Source organism: Triturus cristatus, chromosome 10, assembly GCF_964204655.1.
Source record: "Triturus cristatus chromosome 10, aTriCri1.1, whole genome shotgun sequence".
Taxonomy (NCBI): domain Eukaryota; kingdom Metazoa; phylum Chordata; class Amphibia; order Caudata; family Salamandridae; genus Triturus; species Triturus cristatus.
This window is the reverse complement of record NC_140593.1, coordinates 1,158,652,399-1,158,667,706: the sequence shown is the minus strand read 5'-3', so window position 1 is coordinate 1,158,667,706 and position 15,308 is coordinate 1,158,652,399. Positions and strand designations below refer to the sequence as shown.

Genomic DNA, 15,308 nt, shown 5'->3' with positions numbered 1-15,308 from the left:
TTTTGTCAGATAGATGTGAAGACAATTATGATCAATTATGTGAATGGCTACTGAGATCTAGGTGAACCTGAGTGACGGTTCCCTCCATCTATGACCTTGTGGAGGGAGGGCTGCTACTGAGTAAGAGAAGTCTGATGTGGTGTTACAGTTGGGGATGCGAGCAGAACTATGGCGTAGTTTACTTCTACATAGGCTAGAATTAGTTCTGGGATTCTTTAAATAGGTGTTTATCCGGGAAACAGATAACTTTAGGATACGACGTCTTGGGACCACGGCAAAATGTTTGGTTAATGCTGAGGTGGAGCAGAGAAGCCCGGGCTAATGTTTGCCCGTTGCCTTGCCTGGGTCACGCACCTCACAAGCAGCTCAGCGCCGGGCCTAAGAATGTGTCGAGCAGACTCCTCCAGAAATAAAAGAAGACAAGCAAGAGCGCATGTGCTAGCGCATGCTCTTGCAGGCTCGACACACAAAAACAACCAATCAGGTTATATTCTATTCACAGCCAGTCATTATTGCCTGTGAATTCTACTTGTGTGGACCAAAGTCAGCTTTTTGCGCCAATCATTTTTTTCAGATAATTCACAAACCGGAAGGTAGTTTCTTCTAAAACGTGGGTGACCTGCTGGCTGGCCCACTTTTCGAGAAGAGGCCCACGTCATGAGCAACGATGTCATACTGTGACAGCTTCTTTTGGACCCTTAGTCCAATGGCAATGTGATTTCGCATAGGATAGTAGGCTTGCATCGCCCATGAGCCAGGATGTATTCACAGCACTTCCTGTACCTGGCACCCACATAGGAAACAACGTCTTCCGCTGTAAGTAGCTTAGGCCTATTCCTACGTCTCAGCACCCCTTCCTCAGAAGTCTGAAACCCAATCGTGGAGAGAGATTTTTGACACTCTACACGCCTGGTCTAAGATGCTTTCTATCATGACTTGATCAATGTAAACATCAGATGTGGAGACAACGTTAAAAGAGTGAAGGATGGGTAAATGAAAACAATGAAACCGAAGTAGTATGAAAGCGCATATTTTTAAAGAAAAAGGGCAACCAGCAATTTCCTGCCGTGCACCCCCTTCAAAATATATTTTCAAAAATAGGTTCACGGGTATTGGGGATGGGAGGTTCAAAAGAGGAGCAGGTGGGGGAATCAAACAAACAAAGCTGGATTTGGGGGAGGCGGGGAAAAGCAGCACACGAGAGAGCAACTGAGCAGCATGGTACGAGGGGAGAGGCACACGAGGGAAAGAACAACATGAAGCACATGGCGTGGCAAGTAAGGGAGAAGCACATGAGAAAAGTAGCACACAAAGTAAACTCGCGGCCATGCGGCCGCGAAAGTGATCGTGATCGCGATCAAACTTCAAATCGGCCATGCGGCCGCAAAAGTGAAAATAATCGCGTCAAGCGCGGCGCGCGCGCCCACGCATATGCACTGTAGCTCTAGGCTGGCCTGGTAGCACTTTTTGGAGCCCTCTCAATAAGTCAAGCCAGACCAGCGCATGCGCTGGGTCAGGCGAGACCTAAAAACAGCATGCAAGTAAAGCAACATAAATAATATATTTCAAACAAAATATCTGACTGTACTTTCAAAGTTACACAGTCCCTAAACACATAAGCCATGAAAAAACGGCGGATTCTTTAAGCATTGCTTATAATGTTTTTATTTTAAGCCAGGAATATTTTAAGCTGATCTCAAAGAAATTTTTGACCGAAAAGGAAAATATTTTTTAAGTGTGAGCCATATAAGGAACACATTTGGGGTTGTTTGCGTGAGACTTTGTTACTTTAGTAAACACCGAATTTATTGTCTTACAACAAAGGAAAGGAATACCCAGCCATTGGATAGCTCCAGGAGTGTCTGGAAGGAAAGGGTTGTCTAAACGAGTCCAGAAACAAATTTGTTTTCAACAACAACATAAGCCTGCGAAAGGCGTTCGGTTCGCTGAACTTTTATAAAAGCGCAGGAAATATGGTGCAGGGTTAAGGACATTGTGAGGGTCTGTATTAAGTCAACTTTCCTGCATAACGTGAGACACTGACTTTAATGCATTACTCCAATGATCTCTGTTGTAAGTAAAATGTCATTACGTAAAAATATGTGCAGTTTTTCTCTCCTTTTCAGTACAATAAATCTAAATCAATACTGTTTTGATTCAGCAAGTTATACCTTACACGGGTACAATTCTTAAAGTGACTACATCTTCCAGAGCAGAAATGACAGATTTTCTGAACATGTAAATATTTATTACCAGAAGCTCTAAAATAATACTCGCACTATGAGAAGTGCCATGGGCATGTGCGGAATCTCAAAGTGCTTACATCACAAGTGGCAAAATAGGTTGGACAACATTCAGGGTGTCTAGAATAATTTTTTTGAATGTAGCTGCGCTTCGTTTACATTGAGCCCGCCCCCCCCCCCCCCCCCCCCCCCCCAATTGTGCCTGCTGAATTCTCGGTCTCCTGTACTCGGAACAAAAACTCCAAAGTACAAAGAAGCATTTAACCAAAAACCACCACTTAGCATAAGGTAGCAGCACGAGCGGGTGACAGAGGCGCAGCCAGCCTGCAGTGGGCGGCTCTTGCTAGAGAGGCCTTCCCCGCAGGGTGGGCGCTGCTCCCAGGAAGCCTCAGGCTCGCTTCTCCGCTGCAAATGCATATTTCTATTGTGCATCCGCGACTGCGAGCGCAAAACTAGAAATACTTTGATAAGAAGCTCACATCCGCTGAATGCGTTTTGTACCGAAAGTGTATTTAGGCAGAAACAAACAAAAACAACAAGATAAAGGAATGCAAGCAGCATGCGCACCCCTGCTCGCTCCCGTGTCAATTTTCCATGGGAGTTAACTTGTATGGAAAGGTGGGACATGCAACATCCATCAGCCGTTACCATACTCACATTTTTAACCCCTTCGCCGCGGCGGGAATTCCGCCGCGGCGCTGGGGGGCGCGGGGGGGGGGCAGCGCGGTGGCGCTGTGCTCATGACGGAGCCGCTCCGTCATGAGCCACGGTTGAGCTGTGCTCATGACGGAACGGTTCCGTCATGACTCCGCCCAGTTGCGTTGTCCCCCCGCACAGGCGGGGAAACAGCGCCGCGTGGGCGGAGCGGCCGCCAACGGTCGTGGCATGACGGAACCGTTCCGTCATGAGCACACAGCAACCGTGGCTCATGACGGAACGGTTCCGTCATGAGCGGGGAAGGGGTTAAATGACACACAGATAAGCCAATCCTAAGCAAATGAGGAGTAAAACTCCACAAAGTAGATATAAAAGACCGCCTAGGGCCGGACTGGCCGTAGGGGGCACTGGGCGTTTCCCCGGTGAGCCGCCAGGGTGTGGGTCGGTTTTGGGCTTCTTTTTATTACTGGGGGCCTGCAATATCGGCCCCCGGTAACAGAATCGGCTGAAACCAGCCCTAGCAAACAACTCAGCTGCACCCCGTCTCCCCTGCAGGGTTAGCGGCCAAGCAGTTTGCCTGGGCCACTCTCGGTTCCCAGGCCAGCACTGCCTACAGCGCAAGCGCTGTTTAGGCACAACCTAAAAAAGGGAGATTGAAAAAAAGCAAAAATCGAAGGCCATTAGTTTCCACATTGAAGCAAAGGCAATTTTAGGCAGGAGGCTGCTAAAATAAAGCACGTTTTTGCTTAAAAACACAGGAGTCTCCCGTCTGAATGGGTCTGAAGGCATGTATGGAGGTGCTGCACAGTTCCCCCTTCTGCTGGCTGCCTTTTCTTTATTTTTTCAAATCAGAGTTAGCCAAGTCCACACACAGGTTAGGACTATGGCAATCAGGCAGTGCCAGATAGTCTAGTCTGACAGATCAGTGTGCGGGCTGTTTTTCTTTTGTGGGCCGGTTTTGTGGACAGGAGGGCCAGTTTTTAGGTCTCGCCTAGCAGCGCATGCACTGTCTCCTCATTAAATGCTTTATCTACTTTGTGGGGCTAGAGCACGCCCATCGCATTTCATTTGTTCCTTTGTGTTCCCTTCGAAAATCCTTGCTTTTCTATGGTGAATTGGTTATACATGTCCCTCCTTATGCTGTTTTTCTCCCTCCCATGGAGCCTGACCCAATTACATGTAGCATTTCCCTTCTGGTCATTTATGTTCTTTTTGGCGCACAATTCTTTTCTTTTTCCTCAGCTCGTGATTTAGTATTGTTTTTTTTTTTTGCTTGCCAAACAAAACGTGCTCAGCCAACAGCATTTTTAGTGTTGAAAACATGCAGCTAATGAGTGCGGCCATCTGCAGGCCTTTAGTCTCTTGTGTTCATGGCCCGCAGATCGCTGTGTACGTTAGCTGCATGGTTAATGCGATCCTGTCTATGCCAGCAGGAGAGGCGTGTACCACAGCACCATGTTGAAAGGAGAGATCGGTGTGTACATTAGTAGTCCCTTAGCTCTCCATCGCCAAGCCGGGCTCAGGTAACATTTGAAATACTTCCAAGACTAATGGCTAGTTTGACCAAGCATCATTTGTGTTAACTTGGTGACACTGAAGAAGAGATGTAGAATCGTTTTGGTCCTGTTTTAATATTGACTTAATGATATTACCACAAGCATTGCCTGTGATGCAGCGGAGTTTACCAGCTCTACACATTCATACACACAACACTCATTTGGGCCCATATACATTCATACACTCAATGACACGGTAAATATCCACTGATCATCAATTTTATTTTACCTTAGGAAACCTTTACACCAGTATTCTTACCACTCCTGTCTCCTGAATAAATGCACATTCAAAGGATCTAGTAGTAGATTAGAATAGGGAGGAATTAATATAATACATTTATCTTTTATTAAAAGAACCACAGACTCAGAAGGAGTTTTAAAAGTTTACCTGAATTAATAATTTTGTGAGTCAAATCAGAATACACATAGATATGCCAGAATTCTCCATCAAGAAAAATAGCACAGTTAGCTTATAATCAGTTTGCATCCATTAAATTCTTGCAATGACAGTACCTGAGGAGAGAAAGAATAGAGAGCAGGTACAGAGCATTAACCCTACAGTTATATTTACCTAGAATGGTGTGAGGACTCCGACATTCAGAGTGTCAAGGATTCATGACCGGTTCAGGACAGGGAAGGTGACCTCTTCTAGTGTGACACCAGCGTTACACCCCTCTCTGGTGCTACTCTCTCCAGCTCAGGCTCGTCCGGACCCCTTCCTAGATGTGCCTCCTCAGTTGTTCTGCGAATTTCCCTAGTGTTGGATTCTTCAGTCAGATTGCAGCAAAATCGGGCAGCATCTCAGCATAGCATCAGCATCTCAGCATCAAGTGGGTCTAACTATCTAGAACTTACCTCTGTTATACCAATTCAAATGTATGATCCACCCCAAATGTTTCAATTTCATGTTCACCCACAATTTGATTGGGCCAAGCAGTGGGGTGAGGGCATGACACCATACTAAGTGTAATATTTTTCTTTAGTCTATTTTCTAGCTCCCCACCTCTTAATTTTAATACCCACAAGCTTTATTCCCACAAGCATTTCATATGTGGATCGATAAATCAGTAATACAATGTTGCGATCTTCTTCCCCTCGTAGGGTCAAGAGTTGTTCTTCCCATGTCCTTGCTAGCCTTAGGGTTTGGCAGCCATTCAATGAGTTCATCGGTTTCAGGACAAGCAGAAGTCGCGCAGGCGTAGTTGCCACAAGGAAAAAAAGATGCTGTCACCCTCCAAGGCCCAAATACAAACTATTAATAAAGTCAGAGAAGAACATGTTAGAATAAAAAATTAAATGATTTCACAATCTTTTATTCCTTCATTTATCTTTCTTAAATTGTGATCCTTTAATTCTTTTGTAGATATTCCCTTTCAATTCTTCAAGTCTTATTTCATCTAATTTTCTTTTCCTACCCTACTCATTCACTTCCTACCTCTTTCTTTTCCCACTGCATTTATGGCAACACATTATAATCAAAACTAACAAAGTTATGCCCATAATTGGCAATAATTTATGACCTAAGATACTCTTACCTATGTTAGAAAACCAACTACTGATAATGGAAAAGCTATTTGCTATTTTCTTCCATACACTCTCAACCTCCAGTGGTTTCAGTTCCTCTTCTAAATGACTAACATTTTCAATATATCTTCCAATCTCTACACTTTTGTCAGGTATATACGTGCAACAATGTTGTGCTTTCAGCATTTTACAGACTCCACCCTCTTTTGCCAATAAGCTATCAAGGGCAAGTCGATTTTGCAAAACCATAGATCTAACAGCAACTAATTCTGTATTGATCAGTAAAAATCCTCCAGCAGTGTCAGTAGATAACCGATCAACTACTGTTGACAATTGACAGATTTTTCGAGAATTCAGCAGAACCCCCACTGAAGGTATCTATCAATGCACCAAATATATCACCTACTATTTCAGAAAAACTAGCTCTTTTATATCGTGTTAGTCCACTACTGTCATTATTGCTTCCAGTCATTCTTTTAACATGATAGACTTTAGGGAATACTATTCCGAAATAGCAACTCCCATACCAGTGACCAGGCAACCTAAAATAGGCTTTGTTTCCACAAATATAATACATTCTAGGAAATACTGGATCAGTTCCTCCTTTTAGTCCCCAACCCCCAATTACTAAGAAGTTATGTTCACATTCACTGGAACCAATAAATGCATTGTTATATTCTGTTTTAAGCCTATGGAGACAGATTTTCCGTTTCTTTTCAAAATCCAGAGACATAGCAGTATGAGTCTTGCCAGTTACTAAAAGGTCTTCCCTTTCAGCCCACTTAGGTATCTGAGGTTTTGGTTCAGAGGCTCTTCTTTGGAAATCCTGTCTCCTGTGATCTACTAAATTCAAAAAAATATTTTCTTCTTCATGTAATTTACAGGTTAAGTTGCGTGTATGTGCATCAGCTATATCTATTGTCTTCATTGTTAGGAAATATTCACCCATGAATTGCGAGTCTCTAGTACTAAGGACAGGGTTCATGCTCTTTCGCATGGGAACTTCTGAAAATATTACATCTACATTTGAATAATATTACTGCATTTTTCCAGTTCTATACAATAAACTATCTAGTACACTACATGAAATACCATATGTCAAGGGTAAATGATGATAATTTACCTCTTCAGCTACTGAGTTTGGCAATTTCATGCAAACATAACAATCACTAACTTCCATAGTTTCTACATAATGTACTAAGAGATTGGCAAATACATTTAAATCAGATTCAATCTTATCTACAGTGTGGTGTAAATCTAACTCATCTGGTGTTTCTAAGTCTACTCTATCGTCTTTAATGTTTGCAACTTCTGTATGTGTCTTAGTACTATTCTGTTTGTCAGTAACCATCAAATAAGGAATAGCTATTGCTAATATTACCCATATTACAAAGACTAATATTAAACTACATATGGAGATTCTACAACACTTCTTTATACAGCTTTGTTTTGGGTTTCCAGTAACTTTATCATCAGACATTTTTGGGCAAGAAGATTCTTCTTTCATTCAGATCCTGATATGAGATAACACCTTAAGAGTCTTCTCTCTTTCAAGTCGGTCTCACTTCTTCCTCAATTTGTTCAACATTCAGCTCTTCATCACTTTCTTCATTTAAGTCGAGGTTTTCAAAGTCTTCAAGAATAACATATGTCCATTCAGGACCTTTGAACTTGTTATTCAATGTCTTCAATCTTTGACTCCTTCTTTTTGTCGTTACTGTAGAAGGTCCAGATTGACTAGTTACTTCATTTACTTGATCAGGTTCTTCACTTATTGTCTTAAGATGATATCTCAGTCTCTTGATAATTCTTGGCCAATTATCGCCTTTTCGGCTTTTCTTAAACTTCACTGCACCTCCAGGTTCTTCAAGACTCCTTTTATTTTCTTTAGATTTCGGCACAACTTGATCAGCTTTGTCTTCAGATTTCCTCTCTATCTGACCTTGTCCAGGGCTTATTAATTTGGCCTGTTCTGCCTGGATGGGTACATCTACCTCAATCTGACACTGTTCAGGATTAGCGATGTCTGGTTTTTCTTCTGTATCCTGAACTTGCGTTTCTATGCCGATCTGGTCCTGTTCAGGTCTTTTTACCTCTTTACCTAGTTCTGCCTGAACGTTTTCTCTAAATCCTAGCTGTCCCTCCTCAGACTCAGGAATGGAGCTTTGGAATTCTTCTGTCTGAGTATATTGTTCTCTCCTTAGCTGTTTCTTCTCAGGCTCCCTAACAGTCGTTTCCCTGCTTTCCTGAGCGAGTTCTTCCTTACCTGTCGGTTCCTCCCTCTTTTCCTGTCTATCTAACTGTGTTTGACTCCTAGTTCTTATAAGTACTTCAGGTATGTCCACCACTGGGATCCAGTCGTCCTGATAAGTGCTCGGTTGTTCTTGGGCAGCTACCTCAGGATCTTCTATAGGAAGTTCTTCAGCTGCACAACCTTCAGCGCCATCAATTTCTTGTTTCAATTGAAACTCTTCTTCTTCAGGAGCTGGTACCCTTTTTGTATGACTTGCATGGATCCAATTAGGCAATCTTGCACACTTTACAGCTGTTGAGGTAGTCAATATAACTAGATGCGGTTTATCCCACCTTGGTGCTAGGCACGATTCTCGAGTGTGATTCTTCACAACTACCCAGTCACCGGGATTCAGATCATGCGAGTGGCTCAGCTGTCTGTTGAAAGCGTCTTCCCCAATCTGATGAGAGATAGAATGCACTCTGTCAGCCAACTCTATGCAATACTCCAAAACCAAGTCATCAGTTATATTCAACAGCTTGTGTCCTGGTACACATGCTTGTCTCATTGGTCTTCCCATGAGTATTTCATGAGGACTCAAACCAGTATTTTTATCTGGAATACTTCGGAGTCCCATCAGAACAAGAGGCAAAGCATCAGGCCATTCGAGTGGGGTGGATGCACACACCTTTCCAAGTCTTGACTTGATTGTGCCATTCAATTGTTCTACCTCCCCAGATGTGTCTGGACGGTAGGCGCAGTGCAATTTTTGTTCGACTTTGAATGCTTCACAAATTAGTCAAATTATTTCATTATTAAAATGAGACCCTCTATCTGATTCAATCGTTACTGGAAAACCAAATCTAGGGATGAGTTCTCTCAATAAAATTTTGCCCACTGTCAAGCTGTCATTTCTTCTGGTCGGGTATGCTTCCACCCACTTTGAAAAAAAATAACCAATGACAATTACATATTTTAGCCCTCGACAAGCAGGCAGTTGAATGAAATCTAATTGAAGTCTCACAAAAGAACCCTCTGCCTTTCCGATCTTTCCCATACAGACCACAGTTTTCCTGCCAGGGTTCATTTGTTGACATATTAGACATCTTTGGCAAAGGCTCTCTGCTACATTCCTGAACTTTGCTTTAAACCAATCTTGTCTGAAAAGTCGAATCATTGCATCTCTGCCCACATGTGTCTCCATGGTACATTCTAGCCATTGGTGCAAGCATACTGTCTGGCATGACTGGTCTGCCATCATAACACACCATCTTCTGCCCTTCTCTGACATCCTATTTTTACCCACTCTTCCTTTTCGCTCTCGTCTACTGCATCTTGTAAATCCTTTACTTCCTCCCAGGTTCCCACTCCTGCAAGCAGCATAAGTTGGCAGCTGATTCCACATGTTTCAACTTCCTTGTTCAGGGTAATTTTATGCCTCGCACAGTGTTGGGCAACTTGGTCAGCATATCAGTTACCGGCTGTCACATAGTCATCTCCTGATTGGTGAGCAGCACACTTAACCACGGCCACTTCTTTTGGTAGTTGAATTGCCTCAAGTAATTCTCTCACAAATTTTCCATTTTTAATAGGGTTTCCTGAGGAAGTCATAAAATCCCTCTGCATCCACAGTTGGACAAAATCATGCACAACCCCATAACCATATTGACTATCAGTGAATATGGTTACTCTCCAATTTTTCCCAATTTTGCATGCTTTAATTAAAGTGATCAATTCAGCTACTTGTGCAGATCTGACCTCTGGTAAATAGGATGCTTCAACTATTCCAGTTAATGTACATACAGCGTAAGCAGCACTCAATCCTCCCTCCTCGTGTCGCATGCATGAGCCATCTACAAACAGCTCATGCTCAGCGTTTTTCAAGGGTTCCTCTTGTATGACAGGACGTGGTTTGGGGCTAAATTCAGTCACGTCCAGACATTCATGCTCAACCTCATCTTTCACATCTTCTCCGTAAGGATCAGGTAGTAGAGTGGCTGGATTGAGAAAAGTACTCCTCACTATAGTCACATTTTCAGCCCCCAGTATTATTCTTTCATATTTTGTCAGATTACTGGGAGTAAGGTACTGCGTTCGAGTTCTAGTCAGCAAGATCACCACTGCATGAGGAACATACACCTTGACAGGGTGTCCCATCACAATTGACTCACTCTGTTCTATACTTACACAAGTTGCAGCTACAGCTTTCAGGCAACCTGGTAATGCACAGACCACAGGATCCAAAGTAGCAGGAAAATATGCCACTGGCCTTCTCATCATTCCATGTCTCTGTGTCAAAACTGAAAGTGCACAATTACCCCGCTCATAGCAGAATAATGCAAATTCTTTTGAATAGTCTGGCATTCCTAAAGCAGGTGCCTCACACAAACTCTCCCGCAATTTTATAAAAGATCTCATACTTTCATCGTCCCATTCTATAGGATCCTTTGCTCCTTTTCTGGTCCTTTGTATCAAGGGTTTAGCTAGTTAAGCAAACCCTACGATCCACTGCCTACAATATCCTACAACTCCTAGGAACATTCTTATTTCTTTTGGGTTCATGGCAACTGTATTTGTCGTATTATTCTGATTCTTTCAGAGGTCACCCTTCTAACCCCTCTTTCTATTTGATGTCCCAAGTATTTAACTGAATTTTTACAAAACTGAAGTTTTTCAGGGGACACTTTATCTCCACCCTTTGCCTAATGATTTAGCAGTGCAATCGAATCAGTAACACAGTCATCCCGTGTATTTGATGCCACCAATAGGTCGTCAATATATTGCACCAAGACTGACTCTCTAGGTAACACAAGGAATTCAAGGCTTCTTTTGAGAATCTGATTAAAGATTAAAGGACTTTCAGTGTACCCTTGAGGCACACGATTCCAGATGTAAACATGCTCATCAAATCTGAACGAAAATAAAAACTTACTATCTGGATGCAATGGCATAGAAAAGAATGCGTGACATAAATCGATTACTGTGAACCATCCTGCTTTCCATGGTCTCTGATAAAGAATCACAGCTGAATTAGGCACTACTGGGCAGCATGGTACAACAATCTTATTAATTTTCCCAAGATCTTAAACCACCCTATATTTTCCGTTAGGTTTCTGAATGCCAATTATAGGTGAGTTACAAGGGCTACTCATTATTTATTTCAGAATACCTTGTTCGACCAATCGCTCTATTTCTGCTGCAACACCTGCCTTTACTTCTGGACTCATTTTGTATTGTCGGATATTCGGATAAACCGCACCTTCTTTCACTGTCACTTATACGGGATCTTCATCCATTAATCCTATTTCTTTTCCAGTAGAATCCCATATCTCTGCATTTACAGTCAGTTTGACTTCGGCAGGTAATTCATTTTGTGTCATCATCTAATATAATTCATTTACTTCTGTTCCCTGTTTAGCTAAACATGAACTTGTAAACTCCATCTTCATCTGGGGTTTGTATTGCAACACCATCCAGTGTGCAAAATATAGTGCAATTCATTTTGCACAACAGGTCTCTTCCAAGCACGTTTACAGGGCTTGAGTCACAGACCACGAATTTATGCATTTCTTTAAAATTTCCAATTCGTACCCCCATTGGTTCTGTGATTGGAGTTCTAATTGGTTGGTTTGAAACATCTATAACTTGGATGTTCTCACCCGAGAGGGGCAGGTTAGGAATGTCTGCTGTTCTCACAGTAGACCTGGTAGCACCAGTATCCAACAAGAAAGTGATATCATTTCCTTCCACTTTACCTTCTATGTATGAACCTGACTGATCTACCGGTAGGGATGCACCAAGCACGCACTCCCCTTCCTCCCTCCTCAGGCACCGTCATTCCTGATCATAATCAATCAGTGGGTCCTGCAAAAGAAACTGTAATGTTACAAACTTTTTCTTACCACTTCCTTCTGGAAATCCGGCGTCCTCACTGTACTTGGCTTGACTCACAAAATTTGATTTAGGGGCAGGTGGCAATTGACTCTGTAGGTCTATACCCTGTTGCTGATGACTCATTAACACCTCATTCTCCATCTGTGGATTAAAAGTTTGATTCAGGGCATTATTAACTTGTATAGCTTTACACTCGTTCTTCCAATGCCCCAACTTCCCGCACCCGTGACAGAAAAATCTTTTCTTTGCCTCTTCCCGATTTAATCTTCCCCGAGGCTTTCCCCCATTATTGTCACCTTGACCTTGTGCTCTTCCTTGATTTTCTGACTGTTTATTTAATTGGAGCTCTTGCTGTTCAGCTGATTTTACTTGGGCTCACATTACTTTTTCTTCTAAAGCTTTTCGTTTGTTATCAAATTCGTCCTCACAATATTTAGCATATTTTAAAATTTCGTCAACGGGCTTTGATTGCCAACACAGCATGTGCTGCTTAATCATTTGAGATATATCCAATCTCAGCCCATACACAAATCGATACACAAAATGAGTCATGTCTTTGTTCTCTAAGCTTTCAAACTCACTATACTGTTTGAACACCTCTAAAAGACGTCGTAGTAGGCATGCACAGACTCATTTTTCTCTTGGGTCGTCCCGTCTAATTTTACCCAATCAGTTTCTTTCGGGGGGATTTGACTCTTCAGAAAAGTGATCACCTGGTGATATTTTTTCATTACATCTTCTGACGGGGCTCCTGTCTTTGAATCTCTTGGATACTCCTCACTAGGCAAATCTACAGTAATTTTACACTCTGTCCACAAATCTGCAGGTACCACTATGTCAAACAGACCATCCAGATCCTTTAATAAAACCTTTGAAACTTTCACAAACCTCTCAACTTGTCTCTACCACTCCACTGGTTTCTCTCTCAATTTTGGGAAATCATTTGTAAAAGACAAAATATCCTGTCTATTCCATGGCACATGTAAGTACCCCCCTCCGGGTACTTCTCTCATTGGATACAGTCTCTCAGCTTTTTCTGTTTCTCTCATGGCATATTCAGATGTCGTTCGATTTACCTGTGGTTCTTCCTTTTTCTTTGCCCATCTAACTTTCCATCTTTCAAGATCTCCCTACTTTTGCAACAGAAATAATAACTCCGTAATCTGTAATTTTCTTCCAGACACATGCATTTTTTCCAAATCCTTATCAGAAAATTCTGCTCTATATTGTTTCTGCAACACCTTTGATTTCCCTATGTCAATTCCCATTTCCGATGCCAGATTTGTCAGCTTTTCATTGAATGCCTTTGTGTTTCGTGTAATGCTTCTACAAATAAACAGTAATTCTTCCTCACTGAATGTGTTTAACCTGTCTAGACCCACATTTCCAGCAACCATTTCTTCCAATTCTACTCTCAATTTGAAAATGTCTAATAAGTTTGGCTGTGACTTTGGCTTCTCTATTTCTTGAGACCATCTCTCTATATCTTCTGGGGTTACTATTGTAGCACTTCTAGTTCCTGATGATGTTTCTAGTCTAACTTCCTTTGAACAACAGGGCAAATTTCTCTTCGGTGTTTCCATCATTGACTCTCTTATGGGCAAATCCATCAATGATATTACTGATTCATTCACTAGCTTGATCATCTATTATTATCTTTTCTTTTCTGGGTTCTATGCTTGGGTTAGGCATTACAAGAACTTTAGGACAGTTTGATTTTTCTCCATACAATGGAACTACCGGACCTATTGTTACTGGTATGGTCAATGCTCCGGGATGTGCATTTATCTGAGCTATTCTCTGAATCAATTTGTCGCTATTTTGATTTATTGCTTCCCTTTCCTTTTCCTGAAGTACCCTATCTGTGGTGTCATGTACTATCTGGGGAACCAAAGGTGTTACTATCATTGGGGCATTAGGGGTCATTCTATTGAATCCATCATTATAAGGCGGAGGACTTTTCATCAATATGTCTTCTAGGTATCCCTCTTCTGTTTATCTGCTACCTAACATGGTTAAGTGCTTAGTTTTCTCTGTACATTTACCTCCTGTCTGCTCTTCTGATGTTAACACAGGATATAAACCTTCTGCCACCATGGCCTGTCTCCATTGTTTCATTTGACTATCCCTAGTCTCTCGGGGAAATTTTGAGTAATATTTGCTTAAGGTCCTGTTACTTCATGGTCTGTCACGTTCAAAGGCTTCCATTTCCCATTCTTCTAAAGCTTCATATTGAGTCAATCTAGGTCTAGGTTCTAATTCATTCATTTGTGTTCAGGAAATGCTAATATTCCATCAACTTTTGTGTATTCTACCCAATTTTCTAACTATACACAAGTATGATAGCCTCTCTCCACCATCATCCAAGATGCAGGCGTATTTGGAAGAGGAATGAGAATCCCCTCTCTACTCTTAATGGGTTTGTCCTTTTTGAAATAATTCTTAACCTTTTGCATAAATGTAATTTTTCTCTTTTCTCCGTACACTGCCTGCTTGTGCTTGTTAAGGTACTGCTCGTAAGCAAACCCTATAAACCTTCTATCTGGTCTAGTCCCTGTTAATGTTGGATCATACATGCAAACTCCACTATCTATTATTATTCTTGGGATCTTTATTTTGATGACCAATCAAAAGCTTGCTTTAATTCTAAAAATTCTCCAATACCAGCACGGTTTCTATTCTGAAGACCAATCAATTTCTACGATGTTCGCTCGCTCAGCCAATGCTTGCGCGGCTTTTTTGTGATGTCAGTATCACTCCTTACTACTGACCCCTCCTTTACAATTTCGCATCAACTACATGCCCGCTGTTTCAACCAATCCCAGCTCAGCTCTCAGTGACGGCAGTGCAACACCCGCAACTGACCCCCTCCTTTACAAGGTAATGCAAAAACTTATTTTCTCACAAAATGTTCACACAATTTCATTAATTAACAACGTATAAACATTCGCTATTGTGTCTGACACACTAATTCAAAGAATAGTAGAATTTCTTTCACTACGAGTAAAACCCTTCTGCTTACTTTCCACACACTACGTGGAAACCTTTCCGCTTACTCTTCACACAAGCATCAGAGAACCTGCTACTCCTTCAGTATTACCCTTTCTAGGGGATTTAATACCAAAAGTTCACCAGTAAACTCCTCGCTACCAATTATTCTCACCAACATACAAGAAACTTTCCCTAACTTAATGCTTCCAG

General features: G+C 41.9%; 1 protein-coding gene across 1 annotated transcript in view; it reads right to left on the bottom strand.

Moving 5' to 3' along the window:
- Positions 1-12,242, bottom strand: part of LOC146796816 (metalloproteinase inhibitor 1-like) — a 79,148-nt gene extending 66,906 nt beyond the window's left edge. Inside the window, exon 1 of the mRNA XM_085631378.1 lies at positions 12,116-12,242. The gene's annotated coding sequence lies outside the window, so the exon portion shown is untranslated. The remainder of the gene's footprint in view (positions 1-12,115) is intronic.
- Between the last annotated feature and the right edge of the window lie 3,066 nt (positions 12,243-15,308).